Source organism: Hippocampus guttulatus, chromosome 9 (genome assembly GCF_054856545.1).
Source record: "Hippocampus guttulatus isolate MCC_2025c chromosome 9, RoL_Hgut_1.0, whole genome shotgun sequence".
NCBI lineage: Eukaryota > Metazoa > Chordata > Actinopteri > Syngnathiformes > Syngnathidae > Hippocampus > Hippocampus guttulatus.
Window position 1 is genome coordinate 19,144,358 of NC_141269.1, and position 18,546 is coordinate 19,162,903.

Below are 18,546 nucleotides of genomic sequence, written 5' to 3' on the forward strand. Positions count from 1 at the left end.
CTGGTAAGAGCCGCAAGACAATAATGAGCTCAGAGGTCAGAAAGTAGCTTTGAATATTGGACTTTTTTTTTTCAGAAAAGCTTTTGTAAATTAAGTTAAAATTTGTTTGTTTTTGGGAAGAGGAGGATTTAAATAGGAAGTTGTTAAAGAGCATTATGCGGATCCACTCTCCATTTCAGCAAGTGGCAGTGATGCACCAAAAGTTTTTTGCCAACTGCCAAAAGACGGAAGCAAAAGACAAAGTCGAAGGAAAAGCATTGATTGATAGTCAAAGCAACTTGGTTTCGGTTTCAGGCGGCACTTTAATCCACCAGCATTATACCTTTGGCATCAATGTGACACGGTTATTCTGATTAAGGCATTTAGGGGTTAAAACAGCGGCAATCAGCCACCAGCGTGCACCCACAGTACTTAACATTTCAATAGGTTGGCTATGTGAAATGTATGTGAGTGTACGTGTGTGTGGCTTTTTGAGTAAACACCATAGATACGCTGATACATAGTGTACTCCATCTACCATTTTATCAAATTGGGATTTTTCATCTTTTGGATTGTTTTTTTGGGGGGGGTAGTTTTGTTTTTTTAAGGATTGTCGACAGGCGGACCGCCAAAGTTTACCGACAGAAGCACAGTTAAAATAACAAGACAGACTCATGATTACAGTTTGGTTCAGATTGAAATAAAGAGTGACTGACGATGGCGGACAGCTGCCCAGGCTGTTGACGAATGAAGGACCGGCAAAATGTTGTCAATTGCCCACCTCTGAATATTACAAATATCAGCAAACACAGGAGCTGATCCCGCCCCCCCTCCCCCCTCTTTCACAGTTCATCATTTCGATTATAAATGTGCATGTATGGAAACATATTTATCAAAGGGGATGTGTGGACCCCATCCCTGCGTTAACCCTAAAATGTTGAATGAATTAGAACAGCAAATCTGCAGTCTGTGTGCATTTCCAAAGCAGTCGGCATACACTCGATGTGGAACTATGGAAGACTGACAAAAAAATAAAGCGTGACTTTTAATGTCTTATAATGTGCCTGTGTTGCGCACTCGCACATGATCAGATTGAATTCCTACTTTTAAGTAAAAAAAGGTCACACATGCAGCAATTTTGGTCACAAATGGGATGTGGCTCTTTTCAGAATGAACCAATCACATTGAAACTCATGCTGAATTAGTGATAGGGCACACCTGCCATGTTTTTAAGTGCCTCTGATTAACCTCAAATAATCTTCACTTGTTGTTGATGTTGCTTGAATTTTCTTGTTCTTGTGTACAAAAACATTCCAAAGTATGAAGGTTTTGCGGCAATACTGACTGGTATTTGGAACTGGTTAATTCCCTTTACCTTGTCTAAGGCCCGAGTTCTGAGTTGAAGAAATACAGACCAAAAGCTTAACTGCAGTTACGGTATTCTTTTGGTGATGAGTGGTGCTGTTTGTGCCAAATTAATCTTTTGGAATTGTGGCAAATACGGTACCTTCAACCTTAGTTGTATTGGACCATAAGAAAATCTCACAAATACATGTGGGAAAATCAGTCATGGCAGAATGAAACCAAGGTTGAACGTTGTGGATGAAAGGTATATTTGGCGCAAAAACAACATCGCTCATGACCAAACAAACATGAAAATTAAACATGGTGGTGGTATAGGAGCTTCATGAACAGGGGCCAGAAAACAGCTTACTCGAACAACTGAGCTTTATTTGGGATTAATTGGAGGCACTCTAAATGATGCCAGATGTGTTCTGATTTTCATTTTGCCTATGCCTGACTGTGATTGGTTTAATGAATTAACTGCGCCGCATCCCACTAATACGAGGGTGTGCACAGTTGACCAGTCGCATTAATTTGGTTGTTGAATTTTACTTTCTTTTTTGAAAATATTTTTTCAAAAATTGTGCAATTACGTTATCCAGGTAATTGGTCAAATTAATTGTGGAAAAGGTTTGAAAATGATTTCTGTTGGTTTCCTTTTTTTCTATCACAAAACCTTTGTACAGGGATGTGTAGACTATGTCAACTGTATGGGAGTTTGTACATGCTTGTCGCCGCTCTTGTCGTGCGCAAAAACAAATCGTTAATCCCTGTGAGGAGATTCAGATTCAGAGATCGTGGTGTGTGTGTGTGTGTGTATATATATATATATATATATACAGTCAAACCTCGGTTTTTGTCCATAATCCGTTCCAGAAGGCTGTTCGAAAACCGAAACCACGCTCTTTTTAAAATAAAAATGTTTATTGAACACGTCTGCTCACAATGGAAAGCAAGTGTCACTTCCTTGTCTACCCGAGGAAGCGTCACTTCCTCGTGTAAGGAAGGCGAGAGCAGTCAAATGGTGCATTTAAGTGCGCTCAGTTTGTTCGAGAATAGAAATTTGTTCGTCATCCGAGGCATGAAAAACTCGAAATTTTTGGTCGAAAACCGAATTGGTCGAGAACCGAGACGTTCGAAAACCGAGGTTTGACTTTATATATATATATATAAAGTATATTCACTGTTGCAGTGGCATTATAGGCGATCATTTATATTTTACGTGCTGTTTTCACAAAACTGTTGTTGGGAAGAAACTAAAGAAAGCTCATTGTGTGTAAAGGAGTGTTTCAGTAGCTTTTGGCCTGATTCTTACACATTATAAATGCAATTTTCATAAACTTGCCTGTTAAAAGCATGCATGCAAGTGCATTCAAGTTTTTGTGGGGGAGGGGACTACAATCACAAATTTGGCAAGAAAGGCCATTTAGAAGCATTGAGTTGAGGCTCAGAGCAGCTCAGGCATTTATGGAGGTGTTCAGTAGGATCTCAAGGCAGGAAGTAATGATAGACCAGCCTTGTGTTTACACACACTTGCATATTGTCAATCTCTCTTTGTACTCGATCCCCCCTTTTCAGACTCACAAATTTGAATTCATTGAATGAATGAATGAATTGTAATTGAGATATGCAAGCACAATGACGGTTGTGTGTGGCTGACGAGTAAAAAACTACTGTGTAAAATGTAAAATTGTATTCCATGAACCGATTCATTTAGATATCATTAAAGAGAGCATGCAGGCACATGCACTTAAAAACATTTCTGTGCCCTTCTATTAAGAGTTTAGAATCTACTACATGGGTTCACCACCTATATTTGCATGATTTACTGGATCCCATCAGATCTGGATCCCAGTCTTTGCATTTAAGGATTCAACTCCTTATGTAAATGATTGTTGAGGTTTTAATTGCCAGCATAAATCATTTGTGCTAATAGGTGTGGATAGATTCATGGCACACCGAAGTTGCAAAACAGTCACCTGACACTCTGAACTCACAAATGTGTTAGTACTGTACCTGTTGTTCAAGTTCATAAAAGGTTCACCGCTTCAAAGTCAATGGAAAAAGTGTGGATGAGCTGAATGCAGGAGCTCATCACTGTAATAAGTGTTGGGAGGTGCTGGGTAATGGACTGTTGCTGTAATGCCAGATCAACATGCTGAATCAGCATTGCAGCCTTGTGTAAAAAAATAGCCAGCTCGAGCCAACAGTGCAGCACAGTGTTGAAAAAATGTGACGCCATGTGTCACATGATTTGACACTTTATGTTGTCCTGAAAGAAAACAAACGGAAACGTTGACAAGAAAGGTGACACGGTTTGATTTTGTTTGTAGAATTGTGTCAGTCCTACATTTGCACCTATGAGGTCATGGTGTGCCTTTGACGCCAACCAACTGGGGCACATTGAACGTTCGCCCAGCTTGTTTGCAGCCAAGCCGGGTGGGGGAGGGTGGGGGGGGGGGGCTGTTGTTGAAATCAAAACTAAACCAGACCATTTTTACTCTGCATTCAGAGTAATGAAGTCCATCAGAACCGTCGCTGTAGAGCTGGGATTTTTTTCCACGTCTACCTACCTTTCAATAGGGTTGAGAACTGTGCAAATAATTGAGACTGGACTCAGCCGTTCAAAACAAGGGGCATGCCGGTGAATCAAAGCAAAAGTTTGGTAGGCGTGCACAAGTTGCCGCATCGCCCAATAAGCGCAAAGCGTTGCACTGAATGTCCTGCCTTGACCGAGCAGATCGCGTTGGAGCAGTTTCAGGTTACATTTTTCCTCCATTCATATACTTAAAAATAGAAAGTCATCATTTCTACCCAAAGTGTTTTGAGTCTTTGGGAGATTTATACATATGCTCCTTTGTTAATTATTTGGTCTTAATCAGAGACACTTTAAATGGTGGCTGGTGTGTGCTGACACCACTTAATATCTTTGATTGGGGTTCTGAACATAGCCACATCTCTATTTACAGTATAAGAGGGTTTGTAGGTCTGTCATGCTAAACATAGATTTTTGAAACATGTCGTTTCCCAGAAACCCACTATAGTTATTTATTTAGTTTTTATGACACTAATGTAGTTAACAGCGTTAGAGCAATAAGATACAGTATGCTGCCCGTGAGAACTTTTACCACACGTTTCAGTATTTCATCCATAGGTACCTATGAAATTGTAAATATGGTTAAGTATTGGATTTATCTTCAGTCGCAAATCATGCTTGGCCTTTCACTTCGCGGGTGCTTTTTTCACTCGAGTGAAAACATGATCTCTTGTTCTCCTGTTGCTCTTTAATCCAAGTCACACCATCATTTTTTTTGTCTTTTAATTTTCACTATTCTCCTTTCAGCATCTTGTCCCGTTTCTCATGTCTTCCGTTTCCCAAGCGCTCATGGTCTCACCATCAGTATCTCTTTCTCGCTCTCATTATCACTCCTCACTCACTCTGCGACCCACCAGCCACAGGAATGTATCTCGAGGAACGCCTGGCGAGACGAACTGGATCAAACGAGTTCAGAGCAGCGCTGGAGCCCGGCTGTCTCTTGCTCTCTCCTCACTTTCATCCTTTCGGCCGCTCCCTCCTCGTCTTCCCCCTCCCATTTGTGTGTGTGTGTGTGTGTGTGTGTGTGTGTGTGCGTGTACGTCTCTCTCTCTCTCTCTCTCTCTCTCTCTCTCTCTCTCTCTCTCTCTCTCCCTCTCTCTCGGGCACGCTCTTTCTCTCTCTGTTTTCTCCCCATGCTCCTGTGCCCCCACCCCCTTTGGTCTCTTCGCTTCCTACAAAACATTTCCCTTTTGCTGCCATTTTCCCCCCTCTCCTGTCCTTTTTCATCTCCTGCTTGTGTTTCTCTTGTCTTTCTCCTCCATCTCTCAAGCATGCTTGAGACAAAGAAATCTTTTGAATGCCTTTGCATGTAGGAGGTGGACCTCAAGGGAGAGGATCGTTTTGATGTGTGCCCTGTAGATGTGTGTGTGTGTGTGTGCGTGTTTGTGTGTGTTCAGCGCATTTGTTTACATGTACGTAATAGCCTTTTAGCAAGGAAAGGATTGCAATGTGAGACAGGCACCAACATCAGACAGTGAGTGTGTCAGTCACTCAGGCGGCAATCCTAATTGGCTTATAATGCCCTTGTTACCATAGTGGGAACCCTTTGCTCCACCCCCCACTTCATTTTGCAAGCATGTTTGTTACTTTAAAAAGAAGCTGTCAAGCATGGGGGTGGGTTAATATCTGTCTGTGTCTGCACATTCATCTTGGGTTGAAGGGGTGGGTGCAGAATCAGGTCTCCCCCAGGGGCACAGGGATGTATGTATTCACATCTTTGTATGGGGGGACAATGGGGGATTGTGTGTGAGTGTGTGTGTGTGTACATTCATCTATACTCACATTGGCATTGTTTTATACTCTGTTTGGGTGCCCCAGCTAGTGTATCTCACATTGACAAATTAAATGTGTGTCGCCACACACATAATTAGTGCATTGCTGTGTATGAGACTGGTGACGCCTAACAAATTCCAAGGTCAAATAACTTCCTGTCTTGACTTGAATCCCTGCTGACTGTTGTTGGAGGCAATATTATTTTTGTGCGTTAATTATATGGCATCAAAATATATAGGCAGAGATGCCAAGTGTTCCGGTGTGGCCGTATTTTGTTACAGGTTGTTGCCATTTATTCAGCTGAGGAGGATGAAATTGTTCCGCAGATGACCAGCACGTTAGGCTTGGCAATTAGTTGAAATGTAGTCGTGATTTCGATTTTGGCTTCTCTCAATCTTAGAAATGTTCTACAGTTAAACAAACAAACAAAACAAAACAAAAAAAAAACAATGAATGTACCGAATGATGTGGTAGGTGTGCACGTTGTCGATGTTGTGAAAGTACTAAATGCACTATGTGCGTGCGTCCAGTTGGAATTTACCGTAAAACTAAACACACAACAAAAGGAATTATACACATTGCATATTTGAATACCAGACATGCTTCGTTTTATTAACATTGCCATTTGCTAATGCTTAAATCAATGTAAAATCCTACTAACATGCTAACTTATTAGCATCGGCTCTCGGGAGTGCTATTCCTTCAAATAAAATTCACACACAAATGCCGAAGGAACACATACAGACACGTAGTATAACAATACTCAAAGCCACATATTCCTCATCTGTGAATTTTTTTTCCGTTAAAAGAGCTCAATTGCAACTTTCTTCTGTTCTCATTGTGCACTACATCCATGCACGGCATCACACTGCCCCCAAGAGGCCAAAACATGCAGGAACAGACGGTATTTGCTTTTATTGTTTTTCTCAACTGCTATTTTTAGCATATTGTTATTTTACTTTTTACCAATGTATTCATTGCTATTTACAGTTATCTTTAAGTTCTGTTTTCAAAGATTCCAAGAATTTTCATGTTGTACTTGGCCAAAAGAATAAAATGTTTAAGAATAAAGTGTTCAGTGTGCAGGAATGAATCGGCCTGAGGCTATGATGATAGCTTTGAGTAGTTGAGCTTTGGTAGTTAAATCAATACAAATGTATCAAATTAATAAGTATTAAATGTTATTTTTTCCATAATCGCACAGTCGTGGATTATTTCGGAGTTTGCGAGTCATTATGTCAGTACCACAGCTTGTGATTGGCTGACACAGCATTTGGATTCTGCCAACCATCAAATTGCATTAAGTTTGCATTGACTTCATTGCTTCATTTGCAGCTGGCAGGCTAACTGACAAGCGTGGTGGCTGAACAGCAGCCGTTTCTCTAAAAAAATCCCAAATCATTGCTTCCATAAGTGTTGAATAAGCAACACTTATGGCAAGACTTGGGCTGTGTGATATGGACAACATTTTGTATCACAATATTTTTGTCAGATATCTGTAACAATATTACAAAGGACTATGGAGTTGAGTGAAAACAACTTTTTAAAGCAAACTATTAATCCAAAAGGATGCGGCAAGTGCATTTTTACTTACTGATGGCCATCAACATTAACCAACTCGACAATAACGACTGTAAATAAAGAAACACATTTACATTGTACTGCAACTCTGCTTTAATGATATATAACAATTTTATGCCACAAGTGTTTGTTTTATTTACGTGTGTGCATGTGTCAGCTCCGACATCAACAAGCATTTTGCTTGAGGCATTAAGTAGCTTTAGTTTAAAGGCCCACTGCACAGGGCAGAATGCCAAAGTTAACCACTCACCCGATATTAAGTGTGGTCTTCCAGTGATGTGAATGTGCCAGACTGCATGAGGGTCCTCCATACAATACTGCATTTTTTTTAGTACACAGAAAAATAGTGGCAGTTCAGAAAGAATTAGTTAGTATAGGCTACACTAGTATTGCAATAACAAGCAACTACGATAAACAAATACATGACATATAAGTATTGAAAGACTTTCCGTAATGTAAGGGTACCATTGTGGAGTCGTAGCACCCAATGACAGCTGTGCCATAATGTGCAGAGATAAAGTGATTGGTGGTGCAATACAATACTATGACGGTTGTGCAGTTGACGCATATAATCGTTGCATCATTTTTTAAAGTGACCAACAGTAGTAATTGTTGTACAACTTTAGCTGTGCAATTGTACAGAAAGTCCTTGAGCGCTTTAAAATGTCTGGTGCTGTGGAATATTGATCAACGACAACTGCTCAAGTACATAGAGAGCTGGAGCTACAATGATCAGTCCGGTAATACTGTTGCACAGGAGTGTGCAAAAATGCAAAGAGTCACTATTGCATTGTATTTACTTGAGTGAATAAGTAAACAATATAAATTGTAAGATATTTTTTAATGTAAACACAATTTTATGCACTGTCATCAAAATACTGTTTTTTTGGGAGGGAAGTCACGATAATATACAGGATATAAAGTTGGGGTCTGCATGTGAGTTACTTGACGATATCTCAAAGGTAGACACAAAAGTGACACTCCATCAGACACGATTTGGGCATATGGATGAACGACTGGAAAGACAATGTGGATCAGATATGCATGGAATGCTGTGATTGCAGGTTTCACATGGACATCTTGGGAGGACGCAAATGATGATGCCGAAGGTGAATATTGGTGGAGGAATTGAAGGTGTGATGGAGCAGAGTGGCGGAGAAATTGAGTGTGTGAAGTAGCACAGCGCTGATGCAAAATGTAAACGATGAATTGAATGTTAAGGTTGTGATCAAGGTGGCTGACTGTGTCGTGGCACATTTGCCTGACTTGTGTGCGGGCAGTGTAGGATTGGTTCCCACTCAGTGATGGTGGGGAAGTGGGTGTGAATGGTTGTCTCTATATGTGCCCTGCACCTGACTGGCGACCAGTTTAGGGTGCAGTCCGCCTTTCGCCCGAAGTCAGCTGGCATGGGCTCCAGCAACCCCCCGCAACCCTGTTCGGGATAAGCTGTGTTGAAAATGGACGGCTGGACGGTTGTGATTAAGGATTGAAGCGGGAGAGGCATCGACAAGTTAGAAGGGGAGAAAAGAGGAGTATGTCAGCTACAGAACAATAAATGGCATTCATGACACATCTCCAGGAGTATTATGACCTGACAGCTTCCTCCTAATAACAGCTAAAATTATTGGGGCTTTTTTTGCGCTTCCTCACCTGTTATTTGGTCACATGTAGACACTACGCATATATACAGATGTCCCAATGGGCGAGTAAATGGTAAAATGCTATAGTTCAGGGATGGGTGACTTAAACAATGGAGGGGGCCACTATTTTTTCGTCATCGCTACTGGGGGTGCACATAGGACCGTGCACTTTAAATAAGGCCAAAATATGTGCACACTCGATGTCTGGTTGTTTTTTTTTCCTCCTCTGATGCAGAACTAAAGTCTTGGAGCCGCTCTTGGGAGATGTCTGCCATCTAGTGGTAAAACCTGTTATTACAGTGCATAGCTGCTCCGCTGCAGTAAACATTTTCATTTTCAAATAATCATCAACGGCCACCGCCAGTTGCCCACCCATGCCATAGCTAGAGGGTAACGGCCATCTCCTCAACATCCGTCTGAGCAAGACATACGCTGTCGTGAGATGGGGAAGAAGAGTCCTGCTCTAATGTTCACTCACATAAATAAGTGATGCTGTTAAAAAGCGACAGTCTGGGTAGGAGGGCGTTCAGGGTGTGGGGGCTTTGCACACACACAAAATCACACACAGACAGACAATATTTATTTTGCGCATGAATGATTCCTCAGGATCAAAGAATCAACGCTGTGGAACAAAGGCTACCGCTGGTCTCCTCCGTCTTGGTGGTGTCCCTGTACATGTGTGCCTGCCGCAACACGTGTGAGTGCATGCTCATTGTGTTTCATGGCATGTGTGCGACATGAGGATGTTTATGGCCTCGGGATGGGAGGACTACAGACAGGGAGGGAGGACCAAAAAGGGGAAGAGGGATAAAGGAGTGAGATGTTGAAAGCAAGCTGCAGGCTGTCTGTGCGCTCACTCATTTTAACCCCCACCCCCGCCAAACGCCATTACCACCACCACTTTATTGGGAGCCTAGAGTACAGATAAAAAGCCATTCTGGTCTTATATTCTGGCCAATAATGGCCATCATAACTTTGAAGTCCACACTGCCAAGCTTCCTCGTCTTGGTATCACAAGCAAGTGATTCCACTCGCTCAACACTTAACCAATCACTGTGTGCTTTTGTTTGGAGGTCTCCACGCCCTCCCGCCCCTTTCGCACTAATCTTATGAGCTCCTCTCAGACCTGTAATTTTCAAACCTGCATTTTTTTCTGTTCCCCATGGACGTCTGGCAATTGTGTAACTTAACGCGCTACCCTGCTGTGAGTAAAGTTTGCTCAGTAGAGATGTGACCTTATCAGGCCAATATAAATGAGAGTGTTGCTGTGCTTTTATCCATTAATGCAAAGCTAAGCTAAATTGCACATAATTAACACATCAGGGGTCTGTCCAAGCTTTCTGGGAAATGTAAAGTGTTTGGACAGGTCAGGTCAAAAATTTGAAGGCGGTATTATAGGGTCGGTTGTGCATACCCCACTTAGGACCGATCCGCCCCCTCACCTTCAACTCGTTGCATTTGTGTGTGTGTGTGTGTTCAAACAAGAATATGCCTATGTGAAACATGAACTTCACTTTAGGCAGTCATCAGTACCGAATGTTAAAGGAACCCTCAGCTGTTTGATTATCAAGATGTGAAACTGCTGAATAAACACACGTGAAACCTGGACTCACTCCCCACTCACCCATTGTAAATAGCACAGCCACCTTATGCATCATATATGCAGTTGCATATATGCTTATATTTTATATTGCATTCTGGACTGTGTACAGTTTATTCAACAAAAAATATTTGTGCATGCAAATACTTCATGGTTTTTTTTTCTACTTTCTTCCCTCCAAATTTTGCTGCTCTAGATTGCGAATTTCTCCATTGTGAGCCAAATAAAGGTTTGTATTTTCTTATCTTATCTTAATATAGTTGTTATACATCAGTTCAACAGATGACCGGAAGTGGTCACAGAATGTGACTTAACTCATTGAATACCACCCCTTTTCACTGGAGCAACCCCTCAATCCCTCACATTTTACTGAATTTCGACTGATTTGCAAGGCCCACAGAATTTTCTGTCCTATGGCTATATATACATGCAACCTGTCAAAAGAAAGGTGAGACTCTTCTTTAACCAGTAAAAAAAAGTTGGTTTCTAGCTTTCTCCGTTCATTGGCAATCAGCATTAGAAAACTGCTAAGTTTGATGGAAAATGCCGATTTTCTGCAGAAATCCAGAGAAAATGAGCTTTTTGTAAAAGCATGCATTTCAAGCATCATTTCAAGTTTTACACTATTTTTTGCTTTTGTGGCAGCTCAAATACCTCAATAATGTGTTCCTCCTACAAAAGAACATTACAAATAATGTTTTTGTCGCAAAATAATTTATTTGCACACAACAAAACTATTGAACTATGAACAAAAGTGCAGCTGTGGAGAAGATGGTTTTTGGCTTCCATCCAGTTTGTCACCACATCGATTCATCCCACCACGTCCAGATGCACGACCTATAAATTATAGAAACATAAAAAGTTGTAAATATATCTTGCTGCAGAGTGAGGTACAATCATTTTATTTACCTTTCTTTCCACCACCAAAGCGAGGAGTCGTCATCTTTTGGCTTCTGGTTGGACAATCTGTAATGTATAGAAGTATGTACAATTACCACACTTTTATTTTTCTATTTTTTTTATTGTTGCTTTCCACTTACATTTCAGCATCTCTCACACACACACACACATACATGCTCGCACACTGCTATTTACACCATTCATTCCACGTTGTTCAGCATCCAATTTGAAATGAAATGGAATATGAATTTAACACTAGTGGTTTTGGCAGAGCTGAGCGGACCAAATGTGTCCTGTTTTTTTTGTTTGTTTTTTGAAAACCTATGGCGACGTGCAAGTCAGGGCATTTTTTCATCCACATCTACGAGACGCATCAACCGTACATAAATGAGTGTTACTGGCAACTTCATAGTATAGCGGGGAATGTAGCGGTACATAAAAGTGACTGAGGAGGCATAAGAAGTGATGAAGTTTTGAATGGGAACTTGCAAGCTAGTCAGCAGTTACCTCCTCGTTCCAGCGGCTCTGGCGAGGACTCTCAGCTGCTTTCCGTTATGTCCGAAGGCACATATTCGTCCGACATCGCGATCCAAATCGCTCTCCAATTCATCGTTTTCGCCGTCGTCTTTACGAGACGATTCCAACGAATCGCTGACGTGTGCCCGGCGTCGGCCATGCGAAGCAATGCGGCCTCTTTGCCGTCATCGCTGGAAGTCGCCGGGGAGACGATTTGTGGGCGACGTGGGGCATCGGGAGGCACAAAATGCTCTGCCAAGCGATGATCGCTGACGTGGAGCAAGTTCATCTTCATCAGATGAACTCGAAACTCGGCGTGAGCTATGCGGGCTGCGTGTAGCGCGCCATGTTTGTGCAGGCTGACGTTCGTTTGACGGGTGCCGCTTTCGATTAGTGACGGAAGCGTCATTTTCTCTTCCACACAAACACCATCTCCTTTGTTGTTTTGTTTCGAGGACGCTTTTATACCGAAAAATAAATCATTTTTAGTTAGTTATTTCCTTTTCTCCATCGTTGCTAGTTGCTAATGTTCCAATCCACTATCCACATACGCCCCTCCTTCACTGTACGCCCTTTCTACGACTTCTGCTGCGTGATCCTGGTTGATTTTTGCACCACTGCCACCCGATGGCCATTTTTTTTGCTATTTAACATTGCCGTCAAGCCTAATCCTGTGGTGAGAAGTTGCATTGGACTCTCTTGCACACTCCCCCATGAAAACACGTGATTGACGTATTAATACGTCATGGGGAGGGAACGGCTATGCGCAAATTGACGTATTTATACGTCAAAGGGTGTAAATGAGTTAATTATTCTCTCAGTCCTAAAGCATTATGTTGTACTGTATGTGTCCAAGCCCTGTGGTATTAGTGGGCACTGTGTTTATAGCACACTGATTAAAAATAAATAACTAAAACAGGATGTGTGCAGATAAAGCTTGAGATTTTATGTTGAGTGGACACCCTCTTCTGCAACCCCCCCCCCCCCCCCCAAAAAAAAACTAAAACGTATGTTGGACACAGATTTGTGTGGGTGTTTGTGTGTGAGTGCAAGCGTGCATGTGTGCGTATGCACGTTCTCATGTGTGCAAGCTTGTGTGGCTACAACAGCAGATGTGTTTGGCTGCAAGTCATTTATATGGTAATCATGTCATTTACCTGTGAAATGCTTCTTCTTCAATCGTGCCAAATACAGCCACACTATCTATTAAGAGTGTGTGTTGGTTTTGAAAGAAAGGTGTTTGGGTTCGACACTTGTTCGTTGCAATAAATATATCAAGATAAAGTGTACAGTATGTGTGTGACCGTGTGCCCGTGAAGTGCAATTAACTAATCTTTGCTATTACAAATTGGGAAAATAGTCCGTATTTTGCGGAAATATCGTAATGCATACAGAAGCCTACAGAAGTTCATTGTCAGAAAGCCCAAGTGTTGCGATTTGAAAGAAACATCGACAATAAAAGCCATGACTATCCTGCCCACATAGGTCACAATACAGGGAAACAGTGTCTTAAGTCGAAGGCATGGAGGTCTCCAAATGTACTAATTTGGTGTACAGATTCCTATGTAGTGGCGACATGTGGGAATGAATTGTATCATATCAATGTACATAGTATCATATCATATCATATTCTGACTGTATGATAACCTTGAGCAAAAATAGCATTTTTGTGTACAACCTGACAGCACCATTAGTCGTCGCACGCAGCCACCAGGTATTTCAATGCACGCTCCAATGTAAAGTAATGTAACATTTCTCTCCTGTTTTCCCTCAGACGTTTGCCGCCTTATGTTCGCAAAACTGGGGGCACAGATCGGGGTCACTATGAATCTGTTGCGCAGATGAGGAATGTTTTCTGCCTCAGTAGCTAACTCTTAAAGCTGTTTGTAAACGTTCATTTCTAGACAGCGTTCTCGTCAAACAAACTTTCATATAATGGGAAAGGTCTGAAGGAAACTTTGGGTGGTTTTGAAATTGAAACTACCACATTTTCATCCCACTACGACCTTCAATCTGGTAACCGGCCAATGCCTATAGTGTTATCGTACGAGCAGAAAGAAGCCACCTTCTCAGCTTTACTCAGCCTAGTGAGAACACAATCGCCCAGCCATCCACCCTTGTCTGTGCATCCTTGTGTGTTTGTGTCTCAGGTTGACAGCCTCTTCGGCGGTATCCCGTGATCCCTGAATAACCAAACAGGACCGTTTCTTTGGTGATAACTATCATTAACATGCTGATTACAGGTCTGAGGATCTCGAAATAACACATACACGCCAGAGCAGTGGATCAATACTTGCGTGCTGGGGTAATAATGGGGCTGCCCGCTCTGCACAGTTGAGAGACAGGGGGCCTAGTGCAATAGCGCTGGACAGGGCGGATGGAGACAGAGGATGAAGCTGCCGGATCTGTTGGAGCATTGCTCCCCTTGACCCTCGCTGCTGATCTTGTCTGATCTGAACACAACTGTCTAGGCCAGGGGTGCCCAAACTTTTTGGACCGAAGATCTACTTTTCGATCAACTAACCTCCCAGGAACTACCCTTACCGGCGCACGCACGCACGCACGCACGCACGCACGCACGCACGCACGCACGCACGCACGCACGCACGCACGCACGCACGCACACACACACACACACACACACACACACACACACACACACACACACACACACACACACACACCATGATGAGAAACAGCCTGAAACTGAGGCATGCGATGCACTTTTGCAGCCTGTTAACTATCGTAGCTCACACGTACCGTTTTAAAGTGCTTCCCTGGGCCCTCCTAGATTCCTATTCTTTGCCCAGCAAAATCTGAATGAGAATAATGACGATAAAATATGGAGCGCAACAGCTCTGATCACACGCTGCAATTGCAGAATGCTGAGTGCTAACAACTTCCGGTGATGTAATCACGCGCCACCGTAAATTCAAGATTTACCTGCTTTATTTTTTATTTTAATTTTTATTTTTTTTGGGTGAAAATGAGACTGATAGGATGATTAGGGTGCAGCCTACATTAACACAAAAAATATATTACTAACATATACAAAGACACACAAATGGTTGTTTGTTTTTTTCTCCTCGACACTCCTCGGATCTGCTTGGGACCTGTCTTAGATCTACCGGTAGATCAGGATCGACGTAATGGGCACCCCTGGTCTCGGCACAAGTTTGTATAGAACCAGTATAGAAATGTATGTTGGAATGTAGTGGGAAACTCAGATCTCATCACTTGTGGACTTGCATGTTATGATGTATGTAATAGTTGCCTTTGAGTAAAACATCAATTTAAACAGTCATATGGATCGACAAATTATTGTGACCAGGGTTCCTGACGAACAATTTTTATCTTGGAGAGCAGTAGCCTCTAACGTCACATGTTAGGGGCCCTGGAAGAAACCTTTGTGGCATATGTCATAAATTTACTTTCAATGTAAATACAGTATTCACCAATTTTGCACTCTGTTCATGTGGGTATTGACTGCAGCATTTGGAGTTGGATTGATTTTTTTCTTCTCCTGATTTCGGTGCAAACAGCATTGGTTCAGTTCCTACTCATCCATTTTCTGATCTGCTTATCCTCACAAGGGTGACGGGGCGTGCTGGAGCCTATCCCAACTGTCTGTGGGCAATGGTTGTTTGTCTATGTGTGCCCTGAGCTTGTCTGGCAACCAGTTCAGGGTGTACCTTACCTACTGCCCGAAGACAGCTAAGATAGGCTCTAACACGCCGCGACACTCATGCGGTTATGCGGCTTGGATGATCAATAGATGGATCGATGTTGTGTGTCTTCAGAATTCAGTATTTAATAAGGGTCTTTGGATCATCATTTTGGAGTCTCAGGACTGAAATGCATTGAAGATTATTGGTTCCAATTACACTGTTCAACAAATGTGTAATAGTTTTTTTAAATCAGCGATTCAAGGAAATGTTTCTCGAGGAAATTTTTGATGATTCAGAATGGGCCATCATTTTTTCTCTAACACATCAGGATTCATAATGGTACAAAGAAGAGGAATAAAAACAAGAATGTCGTTGGAATGTAATGACAATAATATCAGATGTACTATATTAATATATTTAGTAATATTGATGCATTAAGGGTTTCATTCAGCAACAGGTAGTTAAGATCCAGAATAATCCGGATAGGGGTGGATCCCTTAAATGTAGACAGAGGTAAAAGTTTTTCACAAAAATGTTTTATTACAGAAAGCGCAAGACCGACAAATTACAAATTAGGTCACTGGTACTCAGAGCCAGGACAAACCATAATGAACAAAAAGCGCTTTCAAACTGCAAGGAGAAATAAACAACACACGCTTGTTCTAAAAAGACAAGGAAATCCAAGTAACTAAACTCTACTTATACAAGGAACAAACTATGACAAGAACAGCAGGGTAAAGAGCAAGCTCATGAACATCTAGAGAACTGCAAATGATATGACGGTCGTGAGCAAGGTGAATAATCCGATAGCTAGAAGTTTTCTTGGATATCCTTAAATTGTCCACTGATTATGATTCAAGACAGGTGCGCCACTGGAGGGAATGCCCATCATTCAGGCAGGAACTGAAACCAAAACAGTAAAAGGATCAAAACCATGACACAGGTGGTATTTTTTTCAGAAATGTTTCAGCTATAAATTACAATCCCTGTTAAAATCTGCATTGTGAAAGCTTGTAAGGGTCAAACTTAACAACAAAAAATGAAAGTATTTCAACATTTGATGTGCTAGAAAATACTAGTGACCCAGCTAATCAGGGAAGTCCGGGAGAACAAAGAAGACCTGGCTAATGCATATGGCTCCATCTAACACAAGCTGGTCCAAACAACCCTCGAGAGACACGATGTGCCTGGCCAAGTGGTTGAACTCATCATGGACTATTACAGCTGGTCGAATATAATAAGATAAGAAGATAAGAAAACCTTTATTTGTCTCACAATGGAGAAATTCCCAATTTACAAGAAGTCCGCTGAAACTCGGTGTCGGGCCCCAAAGACCAAAACTGGGGTGTACCAGCGAGCAATCCGGGTTTTCATGGACGATCAGACTATGATAACTGAGTCAGTACCAGGCAGCAGGTGCATTCTGCAAGGGCTGGAGGAACTGAGTGAATAGGCAAGAATAGGATTCAGGCCTGATAAGTCAAGGTCTCTGATGCTGAAGAATGGCAAAGTCGTAGACAAGTTCCTTTTCAGCATCCGCGGTACACCAATCCCAACTGTCTCTGAAAAACCGGTACAGAGCCTTGGCAAGGTGTTTTACAGCAGCTTGAAGGATTCAACATCTGTCCAGAAGACCTGTCAGGAGCTAGAGAGCTGGTTCGAGCAGTTGACCACTCAGGGCTTCCTGGAAAGTTAAAGGTTTGCATCTATCAACACCGCATTTTCCCCAGGGTACTTTGGCCTTTGCTTGAAGTTTCCATCTCAATCGTGAAGGTTTTCGAAAGAGAAGTCAGCAGCTTTGTCAAGAGGTGGCTGGGACTGCCTAGCAGCCTGAACAGCATCGCCCTCTATGGATAGAACACCAAGGACCGAAAAGTCACATGGACAGATCTCCGGTGGGCAGAGCCACAGTGCATAAAATTCCTTGTCCAGGCAGTGCACAATATTCTGCCCAAACCTTTCCACCTGGGGGAAAAAAACTGAGTCTCCCAACTGCCCACAATGCCCAGGCAGGGGCATGTTGGGGCACATCCTGAACTGCTGTCCAGTAACTCTTAAACAGGGTTGGTATACTTGGTGCCACAATCAGGTTCTAAAACCCATCGCGGAAGCCATTTGCGTGGGACTCAGCAGCAGCAGACCTTCGTGAAGCAAACCACCGTAGGAGCCAGAAATCCACCAGGACTCCTGTGAAAGAACTGAACTGCGAAAGACTGCCAGCTCTTTTTTGACAACTCAAGCTTTTAAAAGTCAGTTTACAATGTATGTCCCCAAATCTCTTATTTGCACCCCTAAAATTTCAGGTTAGGGGCCACTGTTCTCCTAGTTAAAAAAAAAAAAAAAAAGACAAGTTAGTCTGGAGCCCTGAATTAAATTACCATTAGTGGAAATGGCTTTTAGGCCTGTCTTAAAAGAGGGGGAATGTTTGGAAGTACTAGGTGACATATGCAGTCCCTCATCTACTGGCATCTGGCAGGTGTTCAATCAAGCTCATTTGGATGGTGTCAACTTTTTCGAAAATGATACATTTTTGAAGTGCCAAAAATTACAGAAATACTATGTGCTTTTGTATATAACCTTTTCACTCTCTTGTACATAACTCTTTCTAATCAGCGTTGCATGCACCGAATGCTCATCCTGACCGGTGACCACCACTCTTCTTCACGTTATAGCAGCTTGACGATAGTGTAAAAACATTGTCCATATGTCAGACGAAAGCCTGGCTGCTCATTGCTTTTAAAATCATCATTAGTTTTTACTGCAAAAAAATGACATGCATCCCGCCCTCCAACACCCTGCAGGTGTTGCAACATAATGATCTGTAATATGGTCTTATGTGGACTGTGGACTTGTTGAAGCTTGCCTTTGTCACCAAAACACATGAAACTCTGTATACTGGGGTGGACTTTGTTCTTTACTGCTTTGAACTGTGTGTTTTAGCTGTGTAAA

General features: G+C 42.2%; 1 protein-coding gene and 1 long non-coding RNA gene across 3 annotated transcripts in view; one reads left to right on the forward strand and one right to left on the reverse strand.

The window, feature by feature from the left end:
• The window catches only part of maml3 (mastermind-like transcriptional coactivator 3), a 158,317-nt gene that overhangs the window by 50,520 nt on the left and 89,251 nt on the right, over positions 1–18,546 (forward strand). The gene's annotated exons all lie outside the window — the stretch shown is intronic.
• On the reverse strand, positions 11,211–12,288 carry LOC147200687 (uncharacterized). The gene is made up of 3 exons (XR_015101859.1): positions 11,921–12,288; positions 11,423–11,479; positions 11,211–11,350 (listed from the first exon to the last, which is right to left on the reverse strand). It is a non-coding gene; the product is annotated as an uncharacterized LOC147200687 (long non-coding RNA).